The sequence below is a fragment of the Anolis carolinensis genome, chromosome 4 (assembly GCF_035594765.1).
Source record: "Anolis carolinensis isolate JA03-04 chromosome 4, rAnoCar3.1.pri, whole genome shotgun sequence".
NCBI lineage: Eukaryota > Metazoa > Chordata > Lepidosauria > Squamata > Dactyloidae > Anolis > Anolis carolinensis.
In genome coordinates this window covers 125,685,589-125,699,730 of record NC_085844.1, presented here as the reverse complement: position 1 = coordinate 125,699,730, position 14,142 = coordinate 125,685,589, and the positions used below count along the sequence as shown (strand labels likewise).

The 14,142-nt window shown below is 41.0% G+C and overlaps 1 protein-coding gene across 4 annotated transcripts in view; it reads left to right on the top strand.

The window, feature by feature from the left end:
- Window positions 1–14,142, top strand: part of LOC100564981 (protein FAM163A) — a 161,063-nt gene that overhangs the window by 15,525 nt on the left and 131,396 nt on the right. For 2 of the 4 annotated variants that reach the window (XM_062977748.1, XM_008108918.3), the window contains exon 2: window positions 7,779–7,903. The gene's annotated coding sequence lies outside the window, so the exon portion shown is untranslated. Of the gene's footprint in view, window positions 1–7,684; window positions 7,904–14,142 lie in introns of those variants that run through there. The other 2 variants (XM_008108917.3, XM_062977749.1) reach the window with 1 other exon arrangement.

Below are 14,142 nucleotides of genomic sequence, written 5' to 3'. Positions count from 1 at the left end.
AAAGCCTCCCCTCCCTCTTTTCCTCCCAAGCTTCTATTCTGTTAATAAGAAAATCCATTTATTTTGGTCCCAACATTCAGTCAAGCAGACGGAAAGCTTTTTATTAGCGATGATTGAGGGGAAGAGCGAGAATGGGCGCCAGTGATGTGTGCCAATGAACGAGGTTAAGGAAAGGATGAAAAATAATAATACATTACTTGTTGGGTTCCTCCCATATAAACATTTTAAAAATGGGTTGTTGTGTGTTTTCCGGGCTCTATGGCCATGTTCCAGAAGCATTCTCTCCTGACGTTTCACTCACATCTATGGCAGGCATCCTTAATGCTAATCAAGGTGATTAATTAAAACATTCACACTGGCCTCCAACAGACAAGTTCCTTCTCCCACCCTGGACCTTCCACAGATATATAAACCTTCCTTGCTTAGTTTTCCCCCCCAATATACCTCACAACCTCTGAGGCTGTCTGCCACAGATGTGGACAAAACATCAGGATAGAATGCTTCTGGAACATAGCTATACAGCCCAGAAAACACACAACAATCCTGTGATTCCAGCCATGAAAGCCTTCGACACATTTTAAAAATGGAGTGCATCTTAGAATCGTAGGTGATATATATTTATATACTAGCTTTGGGTCCCGGCGGTGCCCGGGTTATTAGAAGAAGGCATTGTTTGTTTTGGGATGTTAGGTAATATCCTAAGTTTAGCCCAGTTTGGTAAGCGTGAACTCCCAGATTCCCAAGGCAGTAACCCCCAAATGTCACTTGTATGTTGGGTCTGTGTGCCAAGTTTGGTGGGGCTTGGAGTGCTCACGGAATACAGGTGAACTATAACTCCTGGAGATAAAGGTCAATCACCTCCAAAGTCTACCAATATTCCAAGTTTGCCATATTGAATTTATGTGCCAAGTTTGGTCCAGATCCATCATCAGATGGGTTCAGTGTTCTCTGAATACAGGTGAACTATAACTATAAGGTCAATCATCCCCAAACCCCCCCATTATGCAAATTTCGGTCTGTGTGGCAAGTTAGTTCCAGATCCTTTGTTGGTGGGGTTCAGAGTGCTCTTAGATTGCAGGTGAGCTATACATCCCAGTTCCTACAACTCCTATAAATCATGGTGAATTCTCCCCAAACCTCTCTCCAGTATGAGTTGCTGATCAATTCCTCTGTTTGCTGTGTGCCACAGGAAAGGGTAGGCAAGGGTTAAGGGAGAAGCAGTGGGCAGGGTCATGCAAATGGAAAGAGACAAGAGCACTGGGATGTGCTCGCTGTAACATGCAATGTCCTTGGAGGGAGTGACTTGGTGGCTCCTTAACACTGGGAACTATAGCCTGTTTGTAGAGGCTGGAGGCTGTCTATGTGAGCGGACACCCATGCCATATACACACATACAGATTTTCACTTTTATAATGTGTATAAATATGAGAGAGGTGGGGGGGGGGGGAGGGAGAGCTTGTTTCCAAAAGGGGCCAAATCTATCTGAATAAATGTTAAAGGAATCGAAAAAACGTGCTGATTGCATTATTTTGCTCTAAAATGCCATTTTCCAAGCCCTGTATCAAAGTGATTTGAACCATTTTGATAATTTTGATCTGTAATAATGATGATGATGATGATGATAATTCTTGCAGCCTGCAGCCTAGGAGCAAGCAATCAGAACAAATGCAATTAAGGTTAAGATAAAAAAAAATTCAGCTAATGACCCAAAGTGCAGACTGTGCAAGGACGCTGATGAAATCATTGATCATATCCTCAGCTGCTGTAAGAAAACCACACAGACTGACTACAAACGGCGGTACAACTATGTGGCCCAAATGATTCATTGGAATTTATGTCACAAATACCAACTGCCAGTAGTAAAGAACTGGTGGGATCACAAATCTGCAAAAGTAGTGGAAAATGAGCATGCAAAAATACTGTGGGACTTTTGAGTCCAAACTGACAAAGTTTTGGAATAGAATACACCAGATCTCACGGTTGTGGAAAAGAAAAAAGTTTGGATGTCGTCATACCAGTGACAGTTGAATTGACGAAAAACAACAAGAAAAATTCAACTGTTTATCAGGATCTGCAAAGTTTATCGAACTGCAAAGGCTGGGAGGATGATAGAAGCTACATTCTAAAAGAAGCCCTTTTATCCAAGTTCTGTGAATAACTACTGGGAGACTACCATCCTTCTGTTGGTCTTAACCCGCCTTTCTTGTCTTACAACTTGGCAGCAGTAGCTTGTTGACTTAGACCGGGCTTTGAATTCCTGCCAGTAACCTGGAAATGGAATCGGACATTTCTTCCGCCTTTTGAAAGTACAGTAGAACCCTGGTTATCTGATTTGAACGGGCGGACCGAAACTCGGATACCAGGTTTTATCGGATAAGCCGATCTGTAGGCCCAGGCGTCTAGCGTAGAGAGGAAACTTCTCCCTCCGCCAGGCGCTTGGACCCAGGGAAGCAAGAGGCATGCCTCTGCCTAGCGACATGCTTCGCACTTTTCTAAAGGCCCAGGCCTTTACATTTTTTACATTTGCCAGCAAATACCTTTTTTAGGTTTCAGAGTTTTGAAAATGGAGGTTCGCATGAAATTTGATGGCGCATTCGACTCCAGTAAATAAGGTCATTGTTTCCGAGGCAGAGTTAAGCTGCGCTTCTTTGAAAAGCAGCTTCATACATAATCTATATATCTATATCTATATAATAAAACTGAACGTATGTACGTATGTATGTGAGTGAGTATGCTTGCAGCCTATTTCCTATTGGCTCACTTCCAGAGAGCATTGTGACCCCCACCAATGATGGATCAGGACCCAGTTTGGCACACAGAACCCCACGACCAACATGGGGGTTCTGCATGAACCTTGATTTGGGGAGTTGTAGTTCACCCGCATTCAGAGAGCACTGTGAACCCAGCTGTCGGAGGATCTGGACCAAAATTGGCAAACAGACCCAACAAGCCCAACTTTGGGTACTGTTCCATTATCTGGGTGGAGGCCACATAGCAATGGTTTTAACCTGGGTGAGCTATGTGGGGATGCTTTTTGCAGAATTTAGTTCTTCATTCAACACAATCCTTCCACATAGACTGGTGTCTAAACTCGCGGATCTTGGATTGTGATATTCAATCTGTTCCTGGATAATGGACTTCTTGTCTGGACGTTCCCAGAGGTTTAGATTAGGGAATCATATCTCTTCAGCTCTCACTCTCAATACTGGGGATGCCACAGGGCTGTGTGTTGAGTCCTCTGCTTTTCACTTTGTACACTTTTGTACACATATGATTTTATCCTCATCCACTATAGCAATCTAATTACCAAATCTGCAGATTATACAACCGTGGTGGGGCTTATCTCTGAAGGGTCTGCCTATCGGGGTGAGGTGGGTTGGCTGCTTTCGAGGTGCAGGGACAATAATCTGGTTCTTAATACCAATAAGACCAAGAAGCTCATAATGGACTATAGGAAGAACAGACCAGAAATTCAACCCTTGATCATAAATGGAGATCAAGTGGAGCAGGTGACCAGTTTTAAGTTCATGGGTGTCACTGTGTAGGAGGATCTGACCTGGAACGTTTACACGGCTGGTGAAGAGGGCCCAGCAGAGACTGTACTACCTGAGACTCCCAAGGAACCACCAGCTGAATGAAAAACTGCTGGTGACTTTATACTGCTGTGCTCTAGAGGGTGTCTTAACCTCCTGCATCTGCTTGTGGTTTGGTAATTGCACAATGGCAGATAGGAAGGCGCTCCAAAAGGTCATCACTTCTGCACACAGAATCATTGGTTGCCCTCTTTTTCCCCTCTTTGGAAGAACTTTATAATTTTCGCTGCCTTAAGAAAGCTCAGAGTATTATTGGGGATCTATCTCACCCAGCAAAATAATACTACTAATAATATAATATAGTAATATATAGTAATGATATTGTAATATAATAATACTAACATATTAAATATGGTCATACTGGTAATATAGAATAATATATAATGATATACTGTTTTATTATTGTATATTTATATATTATAAGTTGTAATTTTTTTAAATTGTGAGCCGCTTTGAGTCTCAGTATGGAGAGATAAAGTGGAATATAAATTAGTAAACATGTTGGAAATAGCAACCTCCCAAGCCTTTCACAATTTACTTGTTAATGTACAGTAGAGTCTCACTTATCCAACATTCGCTTATTCAACATTCTGGATTATCCAACGCAGTCTGCCTTTTAGTAGTCAATGTTTTTGTAGTCAATGTTTTCAATATATTGTGATGTTTTGGTGCTAAATTCATAAATACAGTAATTACTATATAACATTACTGCGTATTGAACTACTTTTTCTGTCAAATTTGTTGTAAAACATGATGTTTTGGTGCTTAATTTGTAAAATCATAATCTAATTTCATGTTTAATAGGCTTTTCCTTAATTCCTCCTTATTATCCAACATATTTGTTTATCCAACATTCTGCTGGCCCGTTTATGTTGGATAAGTGAGACTCTACAGTATATGTTTGCTAACCTGTATTTTATGTGTCTGTTGATTTGCCAGTTTGATTGTACCTCTTTGGTGTAGGAGAGGTTATAGACATGTGATTGTACTGAGTATGTTCAGACTTAGGACTCCATTTTGTATTCAGTGCCCACTTAACACCTCAGTGGCGGTGGTTGTATCTGCTTTACACCTCAGTGGAGATGGATGCATGTTGCTGTTTGGACTTCAGTACAGAAGTATGACTTACGGACTTCAGTGAATACAACTATACCTAAAGACTATGGACTATTGATTAAGAATGATACTCTGTGTACTCAACACACAGAAAGAACTACATCCTATCTATAACTGAACTTTAATAAGAAATGTATCTGTATGGTGAAATAATACAAGATGTTTGTGAGTAAATAAGATAAGAGGTTACAAGGGTGTGTATATCTTTTGGGCAAACTGCTACTGCAATTTCAACTTCAAAGAAACAACCATTCTCTGCTAAACAAATATATTTTTGTAGTGGCATGTCTTTATCCTTGGCAGTTCAAAGACACCGTTCTTCAGTTTAACTGCTGAGCTACCTGTGTGCCATTACATGAATGTTTATGAATATCACTTGTTCAGAGGGTTGACTTCTAACAAGGTCATGCTTTTCTTGACTAGTGGTTTTTAGAAGGAGATTCACATTTGCCAAACGGATATGACATAATTTTTCCTTTTCAATAAGGTTGTGATTGCCATTTATTTCCAAAGGGATATCTGTCCAGAGACTGGGTGCAGTTATTTCCAATAGGTTATATCCAATAAAGGAGCCCCTGGTGGTGCTGTGGATTAAACCCTTGTGCTGGCAGGACTGATGACTTGAAGGTTGGTTTGCTGACCGGAAGGATGCTGGTTCAAATCCAACCGGGGGAAGAGCGCGGATGAGCTCCCTCTATCAGCTCCAGCACCCTATGCGGGGACATGAAAGAAGCCTCCCACAAGGATGGTAAAAACATCAAAATATCTGGGCAACGTCCTTACAGATGGCCAATTCTATCACACCAGATGTGACTTGCAGTTTCTCAAGTCGCTCCTGACATGAAATAAAAAGTCCAATAAAACATTCTTTTTTAAATGATTACCATATGGCAGATGGTACAGGGTGACAAAGACAAGGACAGACAGAAACATCGTTTTTATCCACGAGCTGTGGCTATGTTGAACTCTGCGATTTTGCACCGATGTGGCATTGGTGGCAGGGTGTGTGAAGGGATGGGTGTGTTTTTTGTGGTGTGCAATATCACAATGACAAATGAAACAATATTGTTCTATGGGGTTTGGGGCAGAACCATAGGCTCCCATGGAAAGCAATGGCTTTAGCCTGGATCACTGTCTTTTTTATCCTATGGGCTTTGGGGCAGAACCATAGGTTCTCATGGAAAACAATGGCTTTAGCCTGGATCACTGTTTTTTTTATCCTATGGGCTTTGGGGCAGAACCATAGGCTCCCATGGAAAGCAATGGCTTTAGCCTGGATCACTGTCTTTTTTATCCTATGGGCTTTGGGGCAGAACCATAGGCTCCCATGGAAAGCAATGGCTTTAGCCTGGATCACTGTCTTTTTTATCCTATGGGCTTTGGGGCAGAACCATAGGCTCCTATGGAAAGCAATGGCTTTAGCCTGGATCACTGTTTTTTTTAATCCTATGCGCTTTGGTGCTGAACGATAGGCTCCCACGGAAAGCAATGGCTTTAGCCTGGATCACTGTCTTTTTAATCCTATGGGCTTTGGAGCAGAAGCAGTATATTATTTGAGAACAAAGAAATGCTTGACCACTCCAACAACTATCATGTCAGACTACACAGAGAAGCCACTGAAATTCACAAGCATGTGGACAACTTCAACAGAAAGGAGGAAACCATGAATATGAACAAAATCTGGCTACCAGTATTAAAAAACTCTAAAATCAAAACAGAAGATGGGAAGCAACACTCTGAGGGCAGAGGAGCTCCAGGGATGGCTAATGACTGAACAAAGGATGCTCCCCAGGCAGGGCCGTAGCCAGAAAAAAAATTCAGGAGGGGTTTTGAAATTTGTGTGTGTGTGTGTGTGGGGGGGGGGGGGGTTGAACCCCTAGCACCCCCCCCCCCCCTACAAACCTGTCAATATCTGCTTGAGATAGTGCCTGGAGGGACTCTGAATGTTTTGCGTCTCATAGACTAGCATGGGGATTTGGTTAACCAGTTAAAATTCATGAGTAAACCAGGTTTTTTTTATAACGTGAAAAATTTCAGGGTGGTGGTGGGTTTGAACCCCTAACCCCCCCCCCCCCTCGCTACAGGTCTGCCCCCAGGCAAGAGACAAACCTTTCCAATGCTAATTAGGGTGATTAACTGAAACATTAACGCTGCCTTCCAACTGACAAAGGACTCCTGTCACACCCTGGACTCTCCACAGATATATATTTTTTCCTTGGCTTGCCTAGTTTCTCCATGCCTCACAACCTCTGAGGATGCCTGCCACAGATGTGGGCGAAACGTCAGGAGAGAATACTTCTGGAACATGGTCATACAGCCCAAAAGACATACAACAACCCTGTTGTCTGTCTCCTTTATTGTAAGGGGCTTTGGGCAGGGCAAGGGATCTCTTGGCTTTGGGATATTGCTGTTTCTCCTGTTTAAAAACAAAAAAAGTACAGTAGAGTCTCACTTATCCAACATAAACGGGCCGGCAGAATGTTGGATAAGCGAATATGTTGGATAATAAGGAGGGATTAAGGAAAAGCCTATTAAACATCAAATTAGGTTATGATTTTATAAATTAAGCACCAAAACATCATGTTATACAACAAATTTGACAGAAAAAGTATTTCTATACGCAGTAATGCTATGTAGTCATTACTGTATTTACAAATTTAGCACCAAAATATCAATATGTATTAAAAATACTGACTACAAAAATGCGTTGGATAATCCAGAAAGTTGGATAAGCGAATGTTGCATAAGTGAGACTCTACTGCAATACCGACCTGGTGATGAATGTATTGCCAGCTCTTAAGTTCCCAGGTGAGAGTGTGATGGGGAGGCAGAGCTCCAAAGGGGACTGCTGACGATAGAAGAGGGGCGATTCTCGACTCTTAAAGGGACCGTCGCCCACGCGTTCCCCTCTCAATGTAATGAGGCGTTAAGTCTCCTTCCCTGGCCCCGCCCGGAGGAGGCGCCACCTCTAGGACCTCCCTCTCGAAGTCTCTCGCCGTCCCTCAATCCACAGCCTCCCATTGCGTCCCATTGACAGGGTTTCTGAAGCCTCTTCCTCCTCCGCAACAGCAGCCTCCGTCTCTGCGGCGCCCTCTACCGGCAGGGCCCCATCAGCGCAGCCTCGCCAGGATTGCTGAAAGAGAACCGGGCTGGAGAGAGAGACGCACGCACACACAGAGGCCAGCGGCTCCCAGGTGAGTCTCTTTGCCTTTCTTCTTCCCTTCCTGAAAGTGAAAAGGGGGATGCCTTTTCCTCCTCGGTGTCTTTTCTCCTCCTGTTTTGTTTTGAATTTCCTGCGGGATGTTGGCGAAGAGAGCGCAAAGCCCCGTAGTGGATGCTTCCTCTCCTCAGGGGCAAAGCCTCGTCTCCCCTTGTGTTGTTTTGCTCTCGATAGCGTTCAATTAAGGGAGGAAGGCGAAGCGGTGGATGGCTCTCTGGATTTTTTGTATTCGTCGGTTGCAATTGGTTTGGAAGGCGGAATGGCATGAGTGTGTCGAACTTGGAAGCTGTGCAGTCAGTCAGAGTTGGGCGTTGCATGGAGTCCCTCTGAGGAGTTCGGAAGGGGAAGTGTTCACTTGGATGGGAGACCGCCATACAAATAGCAAGGAATGGGCAGTCCCGCCTCGGAATATTCCTTACCTAAGCAAACCTCATGGCTGGTTTGGCGCCGCTATGGCGTTGTATCAGCTGTGTCGAACCATGGCCCCTTCCACACAGCTGTATACAATCCCACATTATCTGCCTTGAACTGGAATATATGGCAGTGTGGACTCAGGGTCCTTCCACATAGTCCTATATCCCAGAATATCAAAGCAGAAAATCTCTCATTATCTGCCTTGAACTGGAATATATGGCAGTGTGGACTCAGGGTCCTTCCACATAGTCCTGTATCCCAGAATATCAAAGCAGAAAATCTCTCATTATCTGCCTTGAACTGGAATATATGGCAGTGTGGACTCAGGGTCCTTCCACATAGTCCTATATCCCAGAATATCAAAGCAGAAAATCTCTCATTATCTGCCTTGAACTGGAATATATGGCAGTGTGGACTCAGGGTCCTTCCACATAGTCCTGTATCCCAGAATATCAAAGCAGAAAATCTCTCATTATCTGCCTTGAACTGGAATATATGGTAGTGTGGATTCAGGGCCCTTCCACATAGTCCTATATCCCAGAATATCAAAACAGAAAATCTCTCATTATCTGCCTTGAACTGGAATATATGGCAGTGTGGTCTCAGGGTCCTTCCACATAGTCCTATATCCCAGAATATCAAGGCAGAAAATCTCTATCTGCCTTGAACTGGAATATAGTCTCACTTATCCAAGCCTCGCTTATCCATGCTTCTGGATTATCCAAGCCATTTTTGTAGTCAATGTTTTCAATATACAGTAGAGTCTCACTTATCCAACATAAACGGGCTGGCAGAACGTTGGATAAGTGAAAATGTTGGATAATAAGGAGTGATTAAGGAAAAGCCTATTAAATGTCAAATTATGTTATGATTTTACAAATTGGGCATCAAAATAACATGTTTTACAACAAATGGACAGAAAAAGCCGTTCAATACATGATAACATTATGTAATAATTATTGTAATTACGAATTTAGCACCAAAACTCCACAATGTATTGCAAAATTGCCTACAAAAACATTGACTTCTAAAAGGCAAACTGCGTTGGATAATACAGAATGTTGGATAAGCGAAGGTTGGATAAGCGAGACTCTACTGTATCATGATATTTTGGTGCTAAATTTGTAAATACAGTAATTACAACATAACATTACTGCGTATTGAACTATTTTTTCTATCAAATTTGTTGTATAACATGATGTTTTGGTGCTTAATTTGTAAAATTATAACCTAATTTGATGTTTAATAGGCTTTTCCTTCATCCCTCCTTATTATCCAAGATATTTGCTTATCCAAGCTTCTGCCGGCCCGTTTAGCTTGGATAAGTGAGACTCTGCTGTATATGGCAGTGTGGACTCAGGGTCCTTCCACACAGCCCTATATCCCAGAATATTAAGGCAGAAAATCCCACATTATCTGAGTGTGGACTCAGATCACCCAGTTCAAAGCAGATATTGTGGGATTTTTTGCCTTGATATTCTGGGATATAGGACTGTGCGGAAAGGCCCCCCAGATAACCCAGTTCAAAGCAGATATTGTGGATATTCAGGATTATATGACTGTGTGGAAGGGCCCCTAATCATGCAGTTCAGTGCAGTACAAACTGCTTATATGATTCTATGCCAATATAGTGTAGTTTCAAATGGCATTACATGACAGTGTAGGTAAACATAAAGGTTTTCCCCTGACATGAAGTCTAGTTGTGTCTGACTCTGGGAGTTGGTGATGCTCATCTCCGTTTCTAGGCCAAAGAGCCGGCGTTATCTATAGACACCTCCAAGGTCATGTGGCTGGCATGACTGCATGGAGCGCCGTTACCTTCCCACCGGAGTGGTATCTACTCACATTTGCATGTTTTCGAACTGGTAGTTTGGCAGAAGCTGGGACTAACAGCAGGAGCTCACTCCGCTCCCCGGATTCGAACTGCCAAGCTTTTGGTCAGCAGGTTCAGCAGCTCAGCACTTTAACCCACTACACCACCGGGGCCCCCACATGACAGTGTAGAGCCAGCCAATGCAGTCAATTGGGTGAACAGCTGACAATATGCTTTTAACCCTATTTTTATTGATACTGTGGGCACTTCTGTAGCAATATAACCCAGAATATCAAGGCAGAAAAACCCACAATACCTGGTTTGGACTGGGTTATCTGAGTCCACGAGCCCCCGGTGGCGTAGTGGGTTAAACCGCCAAGCTGCTTTTACCTTTACCCTTTTATCTTCCACACAACCCTATATCCCAGAATACCAAGGCAGAAAATCCCATAATATCTGCTTTGAACTGGGATATCTGAGTCCACACTGCCATATATTCTAATTCAAAGCAGATAATGTGGGATTTTTTGCCTTGATATTCTGGGATATAGGGCTGTGTGGAAGGGCCCAGAGTCCACACTGCCATATAACCCAATTCAAAGCAGATAATGTGGGATTTTATTCAGCTGTGAGGAAGAGGCCTGTGTAGTGTGTTTTACTGCTCTTGTTGTGATTTGTTATCAGGTTGAATGTTTGTACTGTTTATTTGCACTGTTTAATTTATTGATGTTTTTATGGCATTGCATGTTTGCCTTTTATGTTGTGAGCTGCCCTGAGTCCCCATGGGGAGATGGAGCGGGATATAAATGAAGTAAATATAAATAGAATTGGGTGTTACATTTGGTTTTCCTGCTTGAGTCCTTCTTAGGAGTTTGGAAGGAGAAGTGTTCACTTGGATGGGAGACCACCGTACAAGTAGGTTGTGTTTCAGAGCAAAGAATGAGCACTCTCACCTCTTGGATATACCTTACCTAAGCAAACCCGCTGGGTGGTTTTGCACTGCTATGGCATTGTATCATTAGTGTAGAACCATATCATGCAGTTCAGTGCAATATAAACTGCATTATAGTATTCTATACCAATATAGTGTAGTTTCAAACACCATACATGGCAATGTAGAGCCAGCCAACGCAATCCATTGGGTCAACAGGTGCCAATATGGGCATGTTTTTAAATATATATATATATATATATATATATATAATAAAAAGAGTTAGTACAATTGTGATATATATATAATGCAGTAGACATATTGTTTCCTGTAATATCTACTGTGCATTCCACTCTTGTCTATATTTCTATCGTTCACCCTGGTGCCTCCCTCTCCCTGAGTCACTTCTTTTTATATTTTCTGTCCAAAATTTCATTTCCTCTTGTGGAGGTAATTCTCCATTCTTCTTTTAAAATCCCTTTTCTATAAATTTTCCACAAACCTCGTCAAAATCATTTTTTCCATAGTATTCCTTTAACTTTTAAATTACATGTCAACTTATCATTTATTGCCAATTTCCATAATTCCTTATACCATTCTTCCATTTGTATATTTATTTCTCCTTTCTAGTTCCTTGCTATAAGCAACCTTGCTATTGTTAATAGGTTGGATATTGTGTCCCCCCCCCTATTTTTTATTATACAATGATAATAAAGCTACTCTAGGAATTCTTTCCATTTTTATCTTCATAATATCTTCTATTTCTCCAAATACTTTCCCCCAAAAAATTCTTACATATTTACATTGTTACCAGATATGCATGTATGTTCCAACTTTTTGACACCCCCCAACAATTGTTGAATTATTTTTGTTCATGTTAGCTATTTTTACTGGTATTAGATACAATTTCCATATTAATTTATAATCGTTTTCTTTAACACATATTGATAAGTTTTTAAAATGTTCCCATAGTTGTGTCCATTCCATATCACTTATTTCAATCCCCAAATCTTCTTCCCATACCTTCCTGAGAGTATTATTATTTGTTTATTCTTCTTCAATTTCAACTATTATACATTTTGCTAGTTATTCCTTTCAAATTTTATGTTCTTCCAATGGACATGGCTTTTAACCCTGTTTTTTACTTCCTTGATATTCTGGGTTATATGGCTGTTAGTAGTGACATTAGGGTGTGCCTTACTGTCAACGGGGTCTAACAGTTGAAGAAATTTAGAATAGAATAACTTTATTGTCATTGTACATTGCACAACAAAATGAAATGCTTTTCCTTGCACGCATCACAAACAGCACACCCATCCCTCCACATTCTCACCCCACCCCATGGTATTAACTGAACGTTGTTGTTGTTGTTGTTGTTGTTGTTGTTGTTGTTATTGTCTGCTCTTTGGGTTATGGTGATCCTGTGATAGGGTTTTTTCAGCAGGATTCATTCAGAGAAAGTTCACCACTGACTTTAAGAAACCTGGGATATGTAGTTTGGTGAGGCACCAGCACTCTTTGGCAGAGAAGGCAGAAGATCTTGTAAAATGGCAACTGCCATGATTCCATAGCATTGGGCCATGTCCGTTAAAGTGGTGTCACACTACATTCATTCTACAATGTAGATGCTCCCGTCCTCTTTAGCAGAGACTGTATAACTTGTGCAAGGTTACCTTAGCTGAGTGGGAATTCAATTATGATTTCCCAAATTCCTAAGCCAACACTCAACTCACTACACTGTTGGCTGTCTACTAAGAACCTTGAGGAAATGGATATGGGACTTTAGGCTTACAAAGCATGATAGCTACTGAAATACAATTGTTCTTCAATAAACCCCGACCCAACCCTGCTCAGTGCAAGTAAACACCAAATTTGGATTTCACACTGTGTCTGAAATAGAGTAGACCCAATTACACTATGTAACAATATCTTGACAAATTTTCTATTCCTGGTTTGAAAGTGTTATTTCCTATTTGTGTGGCACTATTTGAAAATAGTTGTTATACTTCAGAAACTTTGATATTGTGGCTGCCGCAAACTATGTTGTATTGTTTAAGACTCTATGAGATATTCATTGAAAAACTATAGTGCAATGTGCTGCAGGCTGTCCTGCAAAAACAAAGTTTTTGCAGTTTAATAAACTTTTTCCATGTTTTTAATGATAGAACCAATTAGGAAATGACATTTACAACCCAGGAACAAAACTTGTGTTACATTGAAAGCAAATCAGCATACAGGTAAATGAATACTCTTGATTCAGTAGATGCATCTTACTTGAGACTAACAAGATCAAGGCCTGTCCCTGGTTAGCTTTTGTGTGCTTGTGTGTGTTGATATTCCAAGGAGGTTGGGAGAACCAAGCTTGTCCAAGCCCTTCCACCAAACGTGGCACCAGCACTTTGATAATACAGTAGAGTCTCACTTATCCAAGACTCGCTTATCCAAGGTTCTGGATTATCCAATGCATTTTTGTAGTCAATGTTTTCAATATATCGTGATATTTTGGTGCTAAATTCGTAAATACAGTAATTACAACATAACATTACTGCGTATTGAACTACTTTTTCTGTCAAATTTGTTGTATAACATGATGTTTTGATGCTTAATTTGTAAAATCATAACCTAATTTGATGTTTAATAGGCTTTTCCTTAATCCCTCCTTATTATCCAAGATATTCGCTTATCCAAGGTTTTGCCAGCCCATTTAGCTTGGATAAGTGAGACTCTACTATAATAATAATAATAATAATAATAATAATAATAATAATAATAATACTTTATTTCTATTCCAACCTATCTCCCTGAAGGGACTCAGCTCAGATTCCAACAAATAACGGCATACATTCAGTGCTTTCAAAAAACAGATAAATATTGACATAAAATCCCAACAAGACCCCACATATGATTACAGCATCTAAAACTTAACATCAAATTAATCTTAGTATCAGTGAATTGAGTATAGCATCAATATAGTCAGACAGAATCAGACAAGAATTATATAGTGACATAAAATCTAAATAAACGTTCACAGTAATTTAAAAGGTCAACTGAAGTT